At 44.8% G+C, this 19,898-nt stretch overlaps 2 long non-coding RNA genes across 2 annotated transcripts in view; one reads left to right on the top strand and one right to left on the bottom strand.

Moving 5' to 3' along the window:
- The window catches only part of LOC309529737, a 903,093-nt gene that overhangs the window by 743,649 nt on the left and 139,546 nt on the right, over positions 1 to 19,898 (top strand). The window lies entirely within an intron of this gene.
- Positions 4,538 to 10,673, bottom strand: LOC309529817. The gene is made up of 3 exons (XR_014218488.1): positions 10,464 to 10,673; positions 5,892 to 5,970; positions 4,538 to 4,681 (listed from the first exon to the last, which is right to left on the bottom strand). It is a non-coding gene; the product is annotated as an uncharacterized lncRNA (long non-coding RNA).

Raw genomic sequence — 19,898 nt, 5'->3', positions numbered from 1 at the left:
AATGCGTTATTAGATAATGGGATGAGCCTCTGTGTATATCTGAAATATGGAGAATGAATTCCCCGAGGGCGGTGATCTACAGCTACAACCCACAGCTAATTTATTTTAATGCATACACATGGTTCGAAATGTATGATATCCTGGCTGAACAAGGCAAGCTTAACCTTGACGAGGTGATTAGAATTTCAGAATCGGCTGCCCAGCTCAGGCCATGCCTGGGGGAAGTTTTGTATCAAAGGCGTTGTTAAAATAGGCAGCTCTGTGTAACATGGTCTCCACTCTTTGCGTAAATGATTAAAGCCGGGACTCCCTGCATGGCTGGCAGCTGGAAGGTGCTGGAAGCTGTTGTGCTTCCCAACTTTTGACTTTTTAAAAAATGCCAGGTGAGGCAATCAGCTGATTAACAATGGAAGAGTGTGTGTGTGTGTGTGTGTGTGTGTGTGTGTTTTTAAAGAAAAACACACCACTTATTTGCAAGTGGGTACTGCCAAGGAAGGGGACGCAGGTGGCACTGTGGTCTAAACCACAGAGCCTAGGACTTAGAATCATAGAATCATAGAATCATAGAGTTGGAAGAGACCACAAGGGCCATCGAGTCCAACCCCCTGCCAAGCAGGAAACACCATCAGAGCTCTCCTGACATATGGTTGTCAAGCCTCTGCTTAAAGACCTCCACAGTAGGAGACTCCACCACACTCCTTGGCAGCAAATTCCACTGTCAAACAGCTCTTACTGTCAGGAAGTTCTTCCTAATGTTTAGGTGGAACCTTCTTTCTTGTAACTTGTCAATCAGAAGGTTGGCGGTTCCAATCCCTGTGACGGGGTGAGCTCCTGTTGTTCAGTCCCTGCTCCTGCCCACCTAGCAGTTTGAAAGCACGTCAAAGTAGATAAATAGGTACCACTTCGGCAGGAAGGTAAACGGCATTTCCATGCACTGCTCTGGTATCACCAGAAGCGGCTTAGTCATGCTGGCCACATGACCTGGAAGCTGCGGACAAACGCCCGCTCCCTCGGCCTATGGAGTGAGATGAGCGCCGCAACCCCAGAGTCGTCCGCGACTGGACCTAACAGTCAGGGGTACCTTTGCTTTTTACTGCCAAGGACAGATGAGAGTCTGAGAAACTCCAGCAGGAGATGAGCTAATAGCACAAGCATTCTGTCACTTTTAGCTGGCCCTGTATTATATGGTAGACTGAGCATATGGTGGTGCACTAGTGCAAGAAATGTCTGTCCAGGGCTGGCATCAACACTTGGCATCCCTGGACAGCAGACAAGTCCCCAAGAACTTGAGGGAGCACAATGCGGGTGTCTGCTTTGGACTACCATAAAAAATAAATTCTGGCCCAACACTAAAAGCAATGTCATTTGACTTGGTCTACCTACCCATGTAATTTCTCACAGTTATCTGACCCTAGCACCACTACAAGGTAGGGATATACTAGGATTTTCATCTGGTGCACATTTTTTTAAGGAGCTGGCCTGATTTGCACTTCCTGGACTCATATGTGACTTGAAACAAAACTCATTCGTTTTTCACACTGCTCTTGAATTTTGCAATAAGTCCCCCATTGTTATTATTATTATTATTAGTAGTAGTAGTAGTAGTAGTAGTAGTAGTAGTATTAGCCTCCCTATGCCCACATTTCAGGACATTTATAAAAACAGTGCTAAAATGTGTACCTAAAATGTGCCTATAAGGATTACATTTTAGGTTTCTTTATTTATATATCAAATGTATATCCTGCCCTTCCTCTCAATGGAGGTAATTTGCATCATGGTAATTTTTAAAAATACAATTAAAAAGGAAAGGAAAGGAAAGGAAAACACATTGAAAAATTTAAAAAGTCTATGGAACATTTATTTTTTTAAGTACAACTTATTGTGTATATTCAGAATGCATTCCAAAAGATGTATTGAGTTGGAATATGCTAGAATAAATTGAAATTTTCATGCACTTTTTGTGTGTTCATATCCATATATTGTTAGATTGATAGATGATAGATAGATAGATAGATGATAGATAGATAGATAGATAGATAGATAGATAGATAGATAGATAGATAGATAGATATAGATAGATAGATAGATGATAGATAGATAGATAGATAGATAGATAGATGATAGATAGATAGATAGATAGATAGATAGATAGATAGATGATAGATAGATAGATAGATAGATAGATAGATAGATAGATAGATAGATATAGATAGATAGATAGATAGATAGATAGATAGATAGATAGATAGATGATAGATAGACAGAGAAGCAGGATGGGGCTTGCCAAAGAACACTATGCCCAGAGCCCCTTAATATATTCAGAGTTCATGTGATGATTTGGCACCTGTATAGTAGGCATTCTTCAAAATATAGTAGGACCCTGTTGCCCTCCAGACATTTCTGGATGACAGTTCTCCTCATCCCTGAGCATTGGCCTTGCCGACTAGGGCTGATGTGGGTTGACATCCAATAACACTTGGAAGGGCACATGGTCCCCATCTTTGCATCACCTGCCATGAGCACATCTTCAAAACTCAATTACTCTAATTCTTTATCATGTCGGAATCCCTTGTAGACAACCACAGTGCCTGAAGACAGTCAGGTTGTGCATCCATAGCATTTCCCAGAGGAGGAATGGCCACCAGGCGGAGGCACAGAGAGAAGAAATGCCATGGTGCATCTGCAGCAGCACAACTGGATGCCATCATCTGCTCCAAGTGCGACAAAACATGTTTCTCCCATATCGGTCTCTACAGCCACAGCAGGCGCTGTAACTCTCCAACAGCATAAACTTATCCATTGTCTCCAGAGATCAGTGCTTTTCTTCTAGAAAAAATGGTGCTCATAATGAAGTTGTTATAGTAAGTGCCACACGTTTGACCAATGCTTTTCTTCTAGGGGGGGGAAAGGGGTGTTGGTACTGCATATCCTTGAGTACCCCAAGAAGAAGAAGAAAGCACTGCCGGAGATAGATGGGTGCCAAAAACAATACCTTTGAATGAATGGGGAGCCAGCCCAGAGTCTACACAAGATAGTTGAATGTGGCCTCAATGTACAGATTCTACATACCACTTAATACAAGTTAAAGAAAGGAGGGATAACAGCACCGTAGGGCTATTCCCACCGGGCTCATTGCTGTGTGTGCTGCAACAGGCTTAACACAAAACTCAAAATGTGTTGTGTGCAGTGCTTTTTTCAGGGGGGGCGCATACCCCTAAACATTTTATGAATCTAACTTTGGCCTCATTGAGGGGCAGTATTTCAATATGAGTAGGAAAATGAGAGTGCCCCTAAACATTTTTTTAAGGGGGGGGAGCACTGGTTGTGTGCATGCTGTTGGTTCTGTTTTAGGAAGAAGAAAGGTGTAGCAAACATAATTTTGGCTTGGGTGGAGCTCATTTGCAACAGAGCCTGAGGAGCTCAACAAAAGGAAAGGAGATGGCAGGAACCGTCAGGACTATTCAGCTCTGCACAGAGAATTGGACAGTTTCTGAGCTCTGGTGGAGAATTGTGACAAGAGTTAAGAATTTCACATGAAAAAATGAAGACTTTCTTAAACACCAAAAAAGAAAAAGAGAAGCTAAAAAGGGAGATGCTCCCAATGTAAGCTTCACTGCTCTCCTGACAGGCCAGGAAGAAATCTTAAGTCTACCAACATGCTTGACTGGTCTTCCTGAATTTCAAGTGATACTAGCCTTCAAAAATAACAGTTAATGAAGAGAGCTGGCTTCCAAGTGAAAGACAGATTTGGGTCGGGAGATAACACCCAGTGCCAAGATACATGGTCCTCTCAACTGAGAGGATCTGTTGTGGCTTACATTAGAGAAAATACACATAAAACGTGTATTTTTTCTAATGTAAGCCACAACAGACAGTATCAGTATAGAGAACCATGGGTCTTTGTATAACTTCCACACATGATGACAGCAAGTCAACCAGACTGTTGCTGTAATTGTGGTCCTTGAGGCACATATACACATCTCTGGTGGTAGTGTCCCAGTTGTGTCTGCTGCTTGGGAGAAGACCTCTGAGGTAATTCTCAAGGGACAATAATAAAACAATAAAGTAAAACAACAAAACGAAGCACTAAAAGGAGTTAAGAAATAAAATGGAAGAGAGGATAAAAACAAATCCTAAGGGTTGGTTATAGAGCAGAAACTTGCCTTAGAGTTGGCCTTAGAGCTCAAAACCCTGCTTCAAGAATTCGGCAGCCGTCTTCCTCCAATAATAGCCTTTATCTCGCAATTGTTTCCATTATCTCTCTTTGAAGGGGCAATGCAAAATATATACTGTTAGTTTTCTTAATAATAGCTTCACAACTGTATACAGTGCATCTCTGGAGAATGTTAAAGGGTTTAAATCTTAATTGACGGCATTGCAATGCTTGCAAGAGCTGAAAAAGTAACACTTCCAGCTATATATAACAAGAGAGATGGCATCGTGTGAATTTTTTTATGTAATACGGAACAGTTTAACCGTGTTCTCCAGTTGTCACACAAACCATGTGTAATCCCTTTCTCCAGCAAAGCCTCTGACTGAAGGAAACCTGTAGTCCACTAACATCTGCAATCTGGATCTTGACTGATCTGACATGTAAATTGTATATTCACAATTTCATTGGGTGTGAAATGGGAATATTTTAACCACCACAGAAGGAATAATCAGAGCAAAATGGAAAGTTCTAAATGGAAAGGAAAGGATGGTTAGTAAAGGCTTGGGATGCATATATTTATAAATATTCCAAGTGCTATAGTTAAAAAGAAAAACATACAGTGGTACCTTGGGTTAAGTACTTAATTCGTTCCAAAGGTCTGTTCTTAACCTGAAACTGTTCTTAACCTGAAGCACCACTTTAGCCAATGAGGCCTCCCGCTGCTGCCGCGCCAACAGAGCACGATTTCTGTTCTCATCCTGAAGCAAAGTTCTTAACCTGAAGTACTATTTCTGGGTTAGTGGAGTCTGTAACCTGAAGCGTATGTAACCAAAGGTACCACTGTATTCACAGAGACTCACTGCAGCATGCGTTCAGGAACCTTTTATTCTGACAGGGGCCACATTCCTTTGAGAATAATCTTGTTGAGGGCCACAATTCAGTGGTGAGTTGACCTGAGTGGAGTGCAGCCGTGAATAAGGAGAGATGCCAAAGTGGATTTGGCCATCCTTTTCTTTCCTCTAACTTTCTGCCACCTCTTCTCTCTTCTCCCTTTCTTTTCCTCTTTTTGACACCCGACATGTCTCTCCCTCTCTCCCCCCCACCCTGACACCCTTTATCTCTCTCTTTCGCTTTCTAACACCCCCTCACTCTCTCCCCAGCTATCTCTCCCAGTGTGAGCCAGTGTGGTGTGGTGGTTAAGAGCGGTGGACTTGTAATCTGGTGAACCGGGTTCGCTTCCCCGCTCCTCCACATGCAGCGGCTGGGTGACCTTGGGCTAGTCACACTTCTCTGAAGTTTCTCAGCCCCACTCACCTCACAGAGTGTTTGTTGTGGGGGAGGAAGGGAAAGGAGAAGGTTAGCCGCTTTGAGACTCCTGAAGGGGAGTGATAAAGTGGGATATCAAATCCAAACTCTTCTTCTTCTTCTCCTCTACCTAGTGGGCTGCCAAGAAAGGGATGGACCTCTCTTGCCAGAGATCTGATCAGGTTGCCCTAAGAGGGCTTTGAAATTAGGCTGAGAGCCACATGCAACCCCATGCGCTATGGTGGACAGACTGCACTAGATTCAGATTTCTGCTCAGTCATGATGCTCAGTGGGTTGTCCTGAGCTAGTATGTGAACCCCACAGCCTAACCTACCTCGCAGGAGTTTTGTATAAATTAAATGGAACGCTGGAAGTTGCCTTACACAGATGCTCTACCTAGCCTAGCAATCCAGCTATGGTTTCCCATTCGTACCTGGAGATGCTGTGACGTTTTCTGTGGAAAGCTTGCACACTGCTACCAAGCATTGCAAGCTACTCAGATGAAGGCTGGGCTACGATAAAAAAAGCAGAAGACCACATCTCTGCTAGGGACGGAGGGGGGGGGAGGAGAGCCCAGTTTATTCTCATTCACTTCGCTATCGTGAAAGCAATCCTTTTACTTATTCGCTGAAACCTGGCCTGCTTTCGAATTCTTTGTCAGAGTTTAAAATGGAAGTGGCAGGTATCTGTCCCCTCACGGCTCGATCGCGAGCAAAAACTGGCAATGCAGAAAGCGTTGTCATTCAAAGCTGTCATTTACCGAGATGCTTAGAGATGTTGCCGCAGCTATCAAGCGCATTGGACAACATGGCAAATGACAAGGGGGGGGGCGGAGGACGGAAAAGGCCTCACTCGGAGGTCCACATCGCCATCTACTGGAGGCTACTGACATCGCACAGTCTGCCGGGGAGGAACGAAGCAACGGTGCTCTTTCGGCTTGCTTTTTTAAAAAAAACAATTGATGGGCTCAGAGATTGAAGGTGCTTAGGGGATATACATGCGAGAGGTATCTGAGAGTTGCCTTGTGAGAATGCAGATCTGCCTTCTCCTACAATATTGTCTACTGGGGAGTGATGCAGAAGGTATTGTCCTCTGATATCAGAGGTAGGATTGCTGGGGAACATGAAAATTGTTGTGCTCGTGTCTTGCTTCCTATGGGCATTTTTGACTGGCTACTGTGAGAGAAGAGTGCTGGACTAGGTAGGCCTTTGATCAGACCACTGGAGCTCTTTGTGTGTTTTAATTGAGGCGGACTGCCTGCTGAGGACCTGAAGGACGCAGCCCTTGCCTCTTTCCACCTGGCTTGGGGCGGGACTTGACAGGCTTCACAAGGACTGTGGCTGCTGCTTAGCACCAAGGACTCCTCTTTTAAACTGTTTTTAGTGTTTATCTGTGTTGTTTTAAACGAGACCATCCTTGGCTGTGAGCCCTGGAAGACCTTCACCCTGCCTTACTGACCCTTTCCCATCTGGCCTGGGAGAGTGGAGCGCGGACTGACTCCAGCTACAAAAGCTGAGGCTGTTGGATAGATTTTGGGGCTGGATTATTGTTGAGAGAGCTGTTGCTGTTATCGGTACTATTGTTGTACAGTGGTACCTCAGGTTACAGACGCTTCAGGTTACAGACTCCGCTAGCCAAGAAATAGTACCTCGGGTTGAGAACTTTGCTTCAGGATGAGAACAGAAATCGTGCGGCGGCGGCGTGGTGGCAGCAGGAGATCCCATTAGCTAAAGTGGTACCTCAGGTTAAGAACAGTTTCAGGTTAAGAACGGACCTCCAGAATGAATTAAGTTCTTAACCCGAGGTACCACTGTATCTTTAATTTTAGAATCATAGAATCATAGAGTTGGAATAGACCACAAGGGCCATCGAGTCCAACCCCCTGCCAAGCAGGAAACACCATCAGAGCACTCCTGACATATGGTTGTCAAGCCTCTCCTTAAAGACCTCCAAAGTAGGAGACTCCACCACACTTCTTGGCAGCAAATTCCACTGTCGAACAGCTCTTACTGTCAGGAAGTTCTTCCTAATGTTTAGGTGGAATCTTCTTTCTTGTAGTTTGGATCCATTGCTCCGTGTCCACTTCTCTGGAGCAGCAGAAAACAACCTTTCTCCCTCCTCTATGTGACATCCTTTTATATATTTGAACATGGCTATCATATCACCCCTTAACCTCCTCTTCTCCAGGCTAAACATGCCCAGCTCCCTTAGCCGTTCCTCATAAGGCATCGTTTCCAGGCCTTTGACCATTTTGGTTGCCCTCCTCTGGACACGTTCCAGTTTGTCAGTGTCCTTCTTGAACTGTGGTGCCCAGAACTGGACACAGTACTCCAGGTGAGGTCTGACCAGAGCAGAATACAGTGGCACTATTACTTCCCTTGATCTAGATGCTATACTCCTATTGATGCAGCCCAGAATTGCATTGGCTTTTTTAGCTGCCGCGTCAGATCTGCCACGTTTAGATCTTATGATTTATGTGGAAATTGTTTACATTAGGTTGTGTACTTTTGGATGTGTTTTATATATTGTTTATGACTTCTGCTATGTTTGTAATTATGTAAATCTTGTCATGTTGTAAGCCGCCTTGAGTATAGTTTCAGCTATGGAAAGGCGGCATACCAAAAAAACGATGATGATGATTTCCCACACTGGTCCAGCAGTCGGCTCCATCAGCTGGGTGGGCAAGTCGGCAATCGGTGCAGATGGGAAAGCCCTGCTTTGTCTGGACTGTACAAATCAGAGTGGCTTCACGTGCCTTTGAGATCCCTCCACTGACTGAGAGCTGTGTTCTTCTACCACTAAGCTACAGGCTTTTCCTGTAGCAGAGCACAATAAGAACACGGCAGCAAGGAGTGTTTTAGAAATAAAAAACTCAAATGAAAATGGCAAGAAAAATAAAACTTCAATTGATCTATTCAATCAATCAATCAAATCTTTATTATGGTCATAGACCAGCATAAGTAGGGTGGGGTACAATCATTTAAAATCTGTAAAACGTTTTGGAAAGCTAAAATTATTAAAACAGAAGGTATATATAAAAGACTATAAGAAGCTAAAAGAAGGATTAGGAGCATTAAATGGATGTGGAAGAGCATAAAACGTTGGTATACGAAAGGCTATGACTATCAATTTACAAAGCACTCTCATATGGGTGTTCATTAAATCTAGATTGTTGCACAGGTCATCAACCGACGGATTTTGAACGCTGCTATGCAGAACCTGACAACATTGTATGTTGTAGCAGGGTTAGTATCTGAAAGCAGCAGGGAGGTATAGAATTGTCCTGTGCACCCTGGGAGCATATGGAGTAGTGGGGAGATGAGGCTAATATAGTGGGACCTCGGGTTACAAACTTAATTCCTTCCAGAGGTCCGTTCTTAGCCTGAAACCGTTTTTTTTTTCTTTTTTAAAAAAATAATATTTATTAGAAGTTTTAAAAATTACAGAAAAAAGAAAAAAGGAAAACAATAAAAAATTTAACAGAACATACATTACAATACATAAAAAGAAAAACATAAAAAACAATACAACAATACAGCAAAAAGAAACAAAAACACTAAAACACACATCCAATATTCCATATCTTTACCTTTCATTTACTTGTTTCATCGACCTCCTCACACCTCCCTTTTTTGTATTCTAGTTCAATTAACTATTTCAGCAAATTCTTTCCATTTTTCTCAATTTTTGTTCTACAATTTATCTTAACGGTCTAACCTTAAATTTTTTTCATTTTGGCCCATTATCAATCAGCTTTCACTTAATTCTTTACTACATTTCTGCTAAAACCATATAACTTCATTCCAGCATCCTTCTAACATTCATTAATTTTGCAATGTTTTTGTAAATATACTTTAAATTTTTTCCAATCTTCTTCCACCAACTCTTCTCCCTGGTCTCGGATTCTGCCAGTCATTTCCGCCAGTTCCATGTAGTCCATCAGCTTCATCTGCCATTCTTCCCTGGTGGGTAGATCTTGTGTCTTCCAATACTTTGCGATAAGTATTCTTGCTGCTGTTGTGGCGTACATAAAAAAGTCCTATCTTTCCTTGGCACCAATTGGCCGACCATGCCCAGGAGAAAGGCCTGTGGTTTCTTCAGGGAGGTATATTTAAATACCTTTTTCATTTCATTATAAATCATCTCCCAGAATGCCTTAATCTTTGGGCATGTCCACCAAAGGTGAAAGAATGTACCTTCTGTTTCATTACATTTCCAACATTTGTTATCGGGCAGATGGTAGATTTTTGCAAGCTTGACTGGTGTCATGTACCACCTGTAGATCATTTTCATTAAATTCTCTTTTAAGGCATTACATGCCGTAAACTTCATACCAGTGGTCCATAACTGTTCCCAGTCAGCCATCATAATATTATGTCCAACATCTTGTGCCCATTTAATCATAGCAGATTTCACCGTTTCATCTTGAGTATTCCATTTCAACAGCAAGTTATTCATTCTTGACAAATTCTTAACTTTAGGGTCTAACAATTCTGTTTCCAATTTTGATTTTTCCACCTGGAAGCCTAATTTTTTGTCCAAGTTATATGCCTCCATTATTTGATAATAATGGAGCCAATCTCGTACTCTGTTTTTTAATTTTTCAAAGCTCTGCAGCCTGAAACCGTTCTTAACCTGAGGTACCACTTTAGCTAATGAGGCCTCCTGCTGCTGCCACGCTGCTGGCGCACGATTTCTGTTCTCATCCTGAGGTAAAGTTATTAACCTGAGGTACTACTTCTGGGTTAGCGGAGTCTGTAAGCCAAAGTGTTTGTAACTCAAGGTGTTTGTAACCTGATGTCTCTATAATATAGGCACTGGAGAAGCACACTCTCTATTGTTTCTGTTTGACCAGAATCACAGAGGCATTGTCTCTCCGAGTAAGCAATCTCCTTATATCAACCTTCAATGACAGCTGAGGGGAGGCCACTGAGCCAGGGTAAAGGCCCTCCAATGCTTAGGGACTTCGAGTTTAGTTAGATATGCCACGAGGGAGGCAGAGTACCTGATGGATTCATTGGCAATAAAAGTTGGGGTCCTGGCTAGATCCAATTGGTGTTCTATGTCTGCTACATGTTGTTTAATGAGTGCTTTGGCCTGATCATATCCCATGCTGAGTAGAAGACCCGGAGAGAAGTCCAGGGGTGAGATTTTAGTTGCCATTGCTTGTTTTCACGTGGATTGGAAGTCATCACTCATAGTTCATGGGGCAAGGCCAAGGAATCTATTCATAAAATGGTTGTAGCCATGTTGATCCATTGGGATAACAAGCAAACAAGCAAATTTGAGATATTGACTGATATTAAAAAGGTAAAGGTAAAGGAGTTTGCAGGGCATCAGTTGAAGAAGGAGCAAAAAGGGTTTTCTTGTGTGTGTGTGTTTCTTTGTGGCTCATTAGCTGTTTTCCCTGTGTAAAGGTCAGAGGGGGCAGGGTTTCTGTTGAGGCAGGGGATTAGCTGTGGGAGGAGCTTATCAGAGTTTGCAGGGCATCAGTTGAAGAAGGAGCAAAAAGGGTTTTCTTGTGTGTGTGTGTTTCTTTGTGGCTCATTAGCTGTTTTCCCTGTGTAAAGGTCAGAGGGGGCAGGGTTTCTGTTGAGGCAGGGGATTAGCTGTGGGAGGAGCTTATCAGAGTTTGCAGGGCATCAGTTGAAGAAGGAGCAAAAAGGGTTTTCTTGTGTGTGTGTGTTTCTTTGTGGCTCATTAGCTGTTTTCCCTGTGTAAAGGTCAGAGGGGGCAGGGTTTCTGTTGAGGCAGGGGATTAGCTGTGGGAGGAGCTTATCAGAGTTTGCAGGGCATCAGTTGAAGAAGGAGCAAAAAGGGTTTTCTTGTGTGTGTGTGTTTCTTTGTGGCTCATTAGCTGTTTTCCCTGTGTAAAGGTCAGAGGGGGCAGGGTTTCTGTTGAGGCAGGGGATTAGCTGTGGGAGGAGCTTATCAGAGTTTGCAGGGCATCAGTTGAAGAAGGAGCAAAAAGGGTTTTCTTGTGTGTGTGTGTTTCTTTGTGGCTCATTAGCTGTTTTCCCTGTGTAAAGGTCAGAGGGGGCAGGGTTTCTGTTGAGGCAGGGGATTAGCTGTGGGAGGAGCTTATCAGAGTTTGCAGGGCAGCGGCGCGCGCCTAGCGGCACGCGCAGTTAGATCCATCTTTTAGATTTAGGGGAGCTAGTCTCAAACGTTTGTGGGGGGAGATCTAGGTGTTTTTTTGTGGGGGGGAAGTTATTTGTCCTGTCTTCAAGCTTTTTATGATGGAGGACCTCTGTAGCCAACCCCAACGACACGATCTCAAGATGGAAGGGGAGGGAACAGCTGCAGTCGCCTGCGATTCCTGCGCAATGTTTGCCATCTTGCCAAAGGTTGCAGGCAGCTTTACCTGCAACAATTGCATGTTGATTGCTCTCTTAAAAGACAAAGTCCAGCAACTGGAGGAACGTGTAGCTACGCTCCAAAGAATTAGAGAGCTGGAGCTCTTCTTGGAAGCAACAGAGCACACCGTCTCCACCAAGGAGGAGACAGGGGACTCCCCTGAGAAGGAGTCTAGTTCACCAACACAGGAGCCAGATATATGGAGAAACGTGACTCAAAGAAGTAGGAGGCCCAGGGTTCACTCTGATTGCTTAGAAATACACAATCGCTTTGAGGTCCTCTTCCCTAGCATGGAAGACGAAGAGCAGACTCCATTTGAGGATCTCTCCCTCATTACAGTCGATCAGGTATATGAAGACGAGCAGCAAAGTCAGTCCTCAGGGAATGTGCAGGTGACCTTGGAACGGACAGCTCACGGAAGAACCCCGACCAAACCCAAGAGGAGGCGTGTAGTGGTGATAGGGGATTCCCTACTGAGGGGAACAGAAGCAGTGATCTGTGGGCCTGACAAGATGTCTCGGGAAGTGTGCTGTCTCCCCGGGGCTAAGATCCAAGATGTAACTGAACGACTGCAAGGAATCATAAAACCCACTGACAAATACCCCTTCCTCTTGGTTCATGTGGGAACCAATGACACTGCAAGCAATAGCCTCCAGAAGATCAAAAGAGACTACGAGGCTCTCGGCAGGAAATTGAAGCAACTAAATGCACAAATTGTCATCTCATCTGTCCTCCCAGTTGAACGACGTGGCCCAGGGAGAGAGGGGAAAATAGTGGAAGTGAACAGCTGGCTTCGCAAATGGTGTAAACAGGAACGGTTTGGATTCTTAGATCACGGACTGCAGTTTCTTGAAGATGGACTTTTGGCAAGTGATGGGCTGCACCTCACAACGGTTGGGAGAAATGTTTTTGCCAAAAATCTCAGAAACCTCATCAGGAGGGCTTTAAACTGACTAATGTGGGGGAGGGAGACAGTGCTCCTGAAGGTAGGAGCCTATCAATTAATGAAGATGATCATCCAAATGTCATAGACCAAATGGAGAAAACAGCACACGGACCTAGTGGTGGGAGGAAAAAATCCTTAAATAAGAGACACGGGGGAATGATTAATGGACTTCAATGTCTGTACACTAATGCGCAAAGCATGGGAAATAAACAAGATGAGCTTGAGCTCTTGGTACAGCAAACTAAATATGACATAATAGGCATCACTGAAACCTGGTGGGATAAGTCCCACGATTGGAATGTAATAATGGGGGGATACAATCTATTTCAGAGAAACAGACCAGACAAGAAAGGAGGAGGAGTGGCGTTATATGTCAGGGATGTGTATACCTGTGAAGAGATCCAAGATTTAGATCCTCAAAGCCAAAGTGAGAGCATTTGGGTCAAAATTAAGGGAGAGAAGAATAACAGAGACCTCATTGTGGGAGTTTACTATAGATCCCCAAGCCAAACGGAGGACATAGATGATGCCTTCCTGGAACAGATGGCCAAGCATGCAAAAGGAAGGGAGATAGTAGTAATGGGGGACTTCAATTACCCGGATATTTGTTGGACGTCAAACTCAGCCAAGAGTATAAGGTCAAACAGATTCCTCACTGGCCTTGCAGACAACTTCATTGTCCAGAAAGTGGGAGAAGCAACAAGAGGAACAGCCATTTTAGATCTGGTCCTAACCAATGTTGATGACCTGGTTAGTGGGGTAGAAGTGGAAGGATCATTAGGCGCGAGTGATCATGCTCTTCTGAAGTTTACTATACAGCGGAAAGGAGCAGCCAAGCATACTAGGACTCAATTTCTTGACTTTAAGAAAGCCGACTTCATAAAACTTAGGGAAGTGCTGGGTGAGATCCCATGGACAACAATACTAAAAGGAAAGGGAGTTCATGATGGCTGGGAGTTTGTTAAGAGGGAGATACTAAAAGCACAACGTCAGGCAATACCAATGAGACGGAAACATGGAAGGTGCCTAAAGAAGCCAGGGTGGCTATCTAAAGAACTTTTAACTGAATTAAGATTAAAAAAGGATGTGTACAAAAAATGGAAAAGGGGGGAAACCACCAAAGAGGAATTCAAACAAATAGCCAGCACATGTAGACACAAAGTCAGAAAAGCTAAAGCACAGATTGAACTCAGGCTTGCTAGAGAGGTTAAAAGCAACAAAAAAGGCTTTTATGGGTATGTTCGTAGCAAAAGGAAGAACAAAGAAACTGTGGGGTCACTCAGAGGAGAAGATGGTGAAATGCAAACAGGGGACACAGAAAGGGCTGAACTACTCAATGCCTTCTTTGCCTCAGTCTTCTCCGATAAAGAAAACAATGCCCGACCTGAAGAATTTGGAGCAAATGATTCAGCAAAGGAAACACAGCCCAGAATAACTAAGGAGATAGTACAAGAATATTTGGCTAGTTTAGATGTATTCAAGTCTCCAGGGCCAGATGAACTGCATCCAAGAGTATTAAAAGAACTGGCAGATGTGATCTCAGAACCACTGGCAGTCATCTTTGAGAATTCCTGGAGAACAGGCGAAGTCCCGGCAGACTGGAGGAGGGCAAATGTTGTCCCTATTTTCAAAAAGGGGAAAAGAGAGGACCCAAATAATTACCGCCCAGTCAGTCTGACATCAATAGCAGGGAAGATTCTGGAGCAGATCATTAAGCAAACAGTCTGTGAGCACCTAGAAAGGAATGCTGTGATCACCAATAGTCAGCATGGATTTCTGAAAAATAAGTCATGTCAGACTAACCTGATCTCGTTTTTTGACAGAATTACAAGCCTGGTAGATGAAGGGAACACAGTGGATGTAGCCTACCTTGATTTCAGCAAGGCATTTGACAAGGTGCCCCATGATATTCTTGTAAAGAAGCTGGTAAAATGCGGTCTTGACTATGCTACCACTCAGTGGATTTGTAACTGGCTGACTGACCGAACCCAAAGGGTGCTCATCAATGGTTCCTCTTCATCCTGGAGAAGAGTGACTAGTGGGGTGCCACAGGGTTCTGTCTTGGGCCCGGTCTTATTCAACATCTTTATCAACGACTTGGATGATGGACTCAAGGGCATCCTGATCAAATTTGAAGATGACACCAAACTGGGAGGGGTGGCTAACACCCCAGAGGACAGGATCACACTTCAAAACGACCTTGACAGATTAGAGAACTGGGCAAAAATAAACAAGATGAATTTTAACAGGGAGAAATGTAAAGTATTGCACTTGGGCAAAAAAAATGAGAGGCACAAATACAAGATGGGTGACACCTGGCTTGAGAGCAGTACATGTGAAAAGGATCTAGGAGTCTTGGTTGACCACAAACTTGACATGAGCCAACAGTGTGACGCGGCAGCTAAAAAAGCCAATGCAATTCTGGGCTGCATCAATAGGAGTATAGCATCTAGATCAAGGGAAGTAATAGTGCCACTGTATTCTGCTCTGGTCAGACCACACCTGGAGTACTGTGTCCAGTTCTGGGCACCACAATTCAAGAAGGACACTGACAAACTGGAACGTGTCCAGAGGAGGGCAACCAAAATGGTCAAAGGCCTGGAAACGATGCCTTATGAGGAACGGCTAAGGGAGCTGGGCATGTTTAGCCTGGAGAAGAGGAGGTTAAGGGGTGATATGATAGCCATGTTCAAATATATAAAAGGATGTCACATAGAGGAGGGAGAAAGGTTGTTTTCTGCTGCTCCGGAGAAGCGGACACGGAGCAATGGATCCAAACTACAAGAAAGAAGATTCCACCTAAACATTAGGAAGAACTTCCTGACAGTAAGAGCTGTTCGACAGTGGAATTTGCTGCCAAGGAGTGTGGTGGAGTCTCCTACTTTGGAGGTCTTTAAGCAGAGGCTTGACAACCATATGTCAGGAGTGCTCTGATGGTGTTTCCTGCTTGGCAGGGGGTTGGACTCGATGGCCCTTGTGGTCTCTTCCAACTCTATGATTCTATGATTCTATGACCCCTGACAGTTAAGTCCAGTCACAGACAACTCTGGGGTTGTGGCGCTCATCTCGCTTTCAGACCGAGGGAGCCGGCGTTTGTCCAGAGACAGTTTTCCCGGGTCATGTGGCCAGCATGACTAAGCTGCTTCTGGCGAAACCAGAGCAGCACACGAAAACGCTGTTTACCTTCCTGCCAGAGTGGTACCTATTTTTCTACTTGCACTTTGACGTCCTTTCGAACTGCTAGGTTGGCAGGAGCAGGGACCAAGCAACGGGAGCTCACCCCGTTGCAGGGATTCGAACCGCCGACCTTCTGATCGGCAAGTCCTAGGCTCTGTGGTTTAACCCACAGTGCCACCTGTGTCCCTTATTGACCGATATTAGGAATGATCAGAAGTTACAAAATAGGTAGAAAGCTTTGCATTATTATTATTAGTTTTATTTCCCAGTCGTGACCAGGGCAGGTTAGGGTTACGTAAAATACAGCATTAGAAACATGTTCATAGGAAATCACAACTAAAGTGTCTCCTAAACACGTCTCTCTCAAGGGTCAAAGGGATTCATCTTCAGCATATGATGCGTAATGAAGTTGCTAGATGCACCTCTGTCACAAAGAAGAAGAAGAAGACGACGACGACGACTTTGGATTTGATATCCCGCTTTATCACTACCCGAAGGAGTCTCAAAGCAGCTAACATTCTCCTTTCCCTTTCTCCCACCACAAACACATTGTGAGGTGAGTGGGGCTGAGAGACTTCAGAGAAGTGTGATTAGCCCAAGGTCACCCAGCAGCTGCATGTGGAGGAACAGAGACGCGAACCCGGTTCACCAGATTACGAGTCTACCACTCTTAACCACTGCACCACAACTTAGGGGCTGCCACAGAGAAGGCCTCCTTCTAATATGACATTCGCCAACCAGGTCCATGCAGTCAATGCTGGTCCATGTGGCCTCTCCTGATGCTATGTGGCTCAGGGCAACATCCCACCAGTCTGCACTGCATCACATGACTCAGCGTGGCCAGGGCAACATTCCACCAGACCATGCAGCAACAGGAGATGCTCCAAGGCCAGGGGAAACTTCTCACCAGGCTGCACCATGCCGGCAGACACCACACGGCCTGGGGTGAATTGCTGCCAGGCCTCCTCAGCCCCCTCAAGATTGGGGGGGGCTGAGCCCCATATCCATGGACATTAGGAGGCTGTAGAGCCCTCAGCGCCATGGAGCTGGAGCTCCTGCCAGAAGGATTACAGGAGCAAGATAATGGCAAAATACATAGGAAGCATTGGGGGAGAGAAGGAATCTGTTTGAACTTGGCACGCAAACTGCATGTGGCACTGAAGCCAAGGTTTGGCTTCCCAAGAAATCCACTCTCTTTTATTACCCCCCCCCCCAAAAAAGTGACCTCTTTCTAGCCTTCACCCTTGCAAACATTTCTCTAACAGCGTGTGAGCAGTGCCCGGGTCAACGAAACAAAACTCAGCGCCCAGTAAGATTCATCATTCCATTGTGCTTTATTTGTGTGCCGTATATGCGCACTGTGCCTGTAATTTTAGGCGGAGAGGGGTTTGGCAAGTAGAGACTGGCATTTGCTGAAGAACGAACCCCAGTGACTTTTGGCAAGTGCATTTTCTCCCTTTCCTTTTTTTTCTCTTCCTGACACAGGTGCCTCAAGGAACAAGAGGCCAAACACTTTTGCGGCGCAATCAGAAATAATGTGTGCATAACGCTGGCACTGCCTCCTGGTTCCTTTCAAAGGAAGTGCCATGCTGGATTGAGATGGGAGGACTTCCAGCCTCCTAATAAGATGTTAAAGCCTTCTAAGCTTTCCCCATCAATAGATTAGTTCACCCCCCCTCCCTTTTCTTCAAAGCACCTCGCATGTTAAAATCCTCCCAATCTAAATTGACCAAGTCGAGTGCACTGCTAGAGCATATCAATAGCAATTGGGAAACTTGGAAGCAGATTTCTGTGGGAGTTGCTATAATAGGACTTTCACATACAAATCCCATTCAGTAGTCCTGTTCTGAATGCCTCCCTTGATGTGAAAAGCAGGCCCCTCAGTCACCACCACCAACACTTTTAGTCTTTTTAAGAAAGAAGCTGCTCATATCTCAAATAAATAAATGAATGAATAAATTTGGCTTGTCTGCTAAGAATAAGTCTCACTGGGGTGCAGCTGGGAGGATTCCATTTTCAGCAATAAGTCAACAGCAAGGCGTTCATTGAGAATTTACCTTTCTTCGTTGCATCCCATAGAGCTGCGGAACAATGTCTTTCCTGCATAGATAGACAGAGGAAAGCCTTTTGTTTGTGGTCTTCATCTTCTTGACAGTATTCTTAAATATTAGTGGCTAGGGACTGGGAGAGAAATTTTTATTATTATTTGTATTGTAACAAGTGCAGCTATGCTTCAAAATCCTCACTTCTCCAGTTAAGATAAAGGGTAAAGGGGACCCCTGACCATTAGGTCCAGTTGTGGCCGACTCTGGGGTTGCAGACTCTGGGGTGGCCGACTCTGGGGTTGCATCTCGCTTTATTGGCCAAGGGAGCCGGCGTACAGCTTCCGGGTCATGTGGCCAGCATGACTAAGCCGCTTCTGGCGAACCAGAGCAGCGCACGGAAACGCCGTTTACCTTCCTGCCAGAGTGGTACCTATTTTTCTACTTGCACTTTGACGTCCTTTCGAACTGCTAGGTTGGCAGGAGCAGGGACTGAGCAACGGGAGCTCACCCCTTGCAGGGATTCGAACCGCCGACCTTCTGATCGGCAAGTCCTAGGCTCTGTGGTTTAACCCACAGCGCCACCTGTGTCCCTTGACCAATTCATACTAATATGCTAATTCCTTTTTTAAAAGCAATGCATAAATGTGGAGAACCGAACTTTATACTGGGGGAAACCAGAATCCAAAAGAAACTGAAATTGACAGATTCTTCCATCTTTATTAAAGGCCAACCACTGCATGATTTTAACTGCATTGCTCTGCCCTTGAGTTCAAGTCCCCCCACCCCCACCCCCAAAAAATGCAGGCACAAGGGTCCCCAGTCCAGACTGGGTGTAAAATCCAGATCAGTTCTCCCACACACACACACCCATGAAACCTGCAATTTGGCTTGCAAAAGAGGTTCCATTCATTGGACCTTGTTTTGCAATGCAAATTCCAAGTGCAGGAGGCAATCTGAATTGAAACCAACAGCAAAGAGTTGTTACCGGAAAAATCCGAGGGCTCCCTTGGACAAAAACAAAGACACCAACCAGGATAACTTGGAGCAAAACAGCAGCCTGTAGGCTTGGCCTTTATTGAACTGTTGCAACAGGGTGTTCCCCTCACTTGCAGGAGAGAGGAAAAGACCCAGAAAGATGGTGTGCAAGACCTTATAAAAACTTTTGAAATTCCCATCCTCTAGGTCAAGCCCACCCCAAGAAACATCATGCATACATTACAGAAAGGAGGGGTTGAGGGAGGAGTTGGTGGTAACCTGAGTGTCCTGTCACCTGGCTGGTTCTTCCTTCCCCACCCCCCCATGAGTCACTTCCAGGAGACAAAGGGGAGTTGGCAGTTTCCTGCCCCCAGAGGGAAGATCTGATCATTGTCCTTTCTTTCAGTCCATGCTGAATCCACTCCCATATGCAAGTTCTTTGTGATCTTGATGGTCTTCTGTCTAGGACCATCAGGGTTGACATAGCAACTGGGCAGGGCTCCTGTGGATGTGCTGGGATGGTGAAGGGATTATGGATGACCAGAACCAAGCCACCCCCCCTTTGATAGTCCTTGTCATATGGAGTAAAATAAAAATGGAACAGTGCAAATCCGATGTATGGTTGATTTTTCTATGAATTTATAACAGAAATGTGGCGTATGTAGTGTGTGAATGTGAGTGTGTGTGAAGTTTGTACAAACAGAATGATTGGGGTGGGGGTGTTCCTGCTACAGAGTTAAAGCACCCACTGTCCTGAACCCAGGCATATTCTGGGGTAAGTCCTGATAGCGTGCACAGGGAGCAGCATAGTCTAAAGTTCTGTTGACCCCAGCCCAAGGAGAATGTTAGAGAGTCACTCAGTCCAAAGATCAAATACCAGTTCAGGTCCAGCGCAATGAGAAAGGTTCAAAGTCAAACCATAAAGCCAGGTTCCCCACAC

This window comes from Podarcis vaucheri, assembly GCF_965113315.1.
Source record: "Podarcis vaucheri genome assembly, chromosome: 3".
Taxonomy (NCBI): Eukaryota; Metazoa; Chordata; class Lepidosauria; order Squamata; family Lacertidae; genus Podarcis; species Podarcis vaucheri.
The sequence above is the reverse complement of the archived record's forward strand: the minus strand, read 5'-3'. Positions and strand labels throughout refer to the sequence as shown.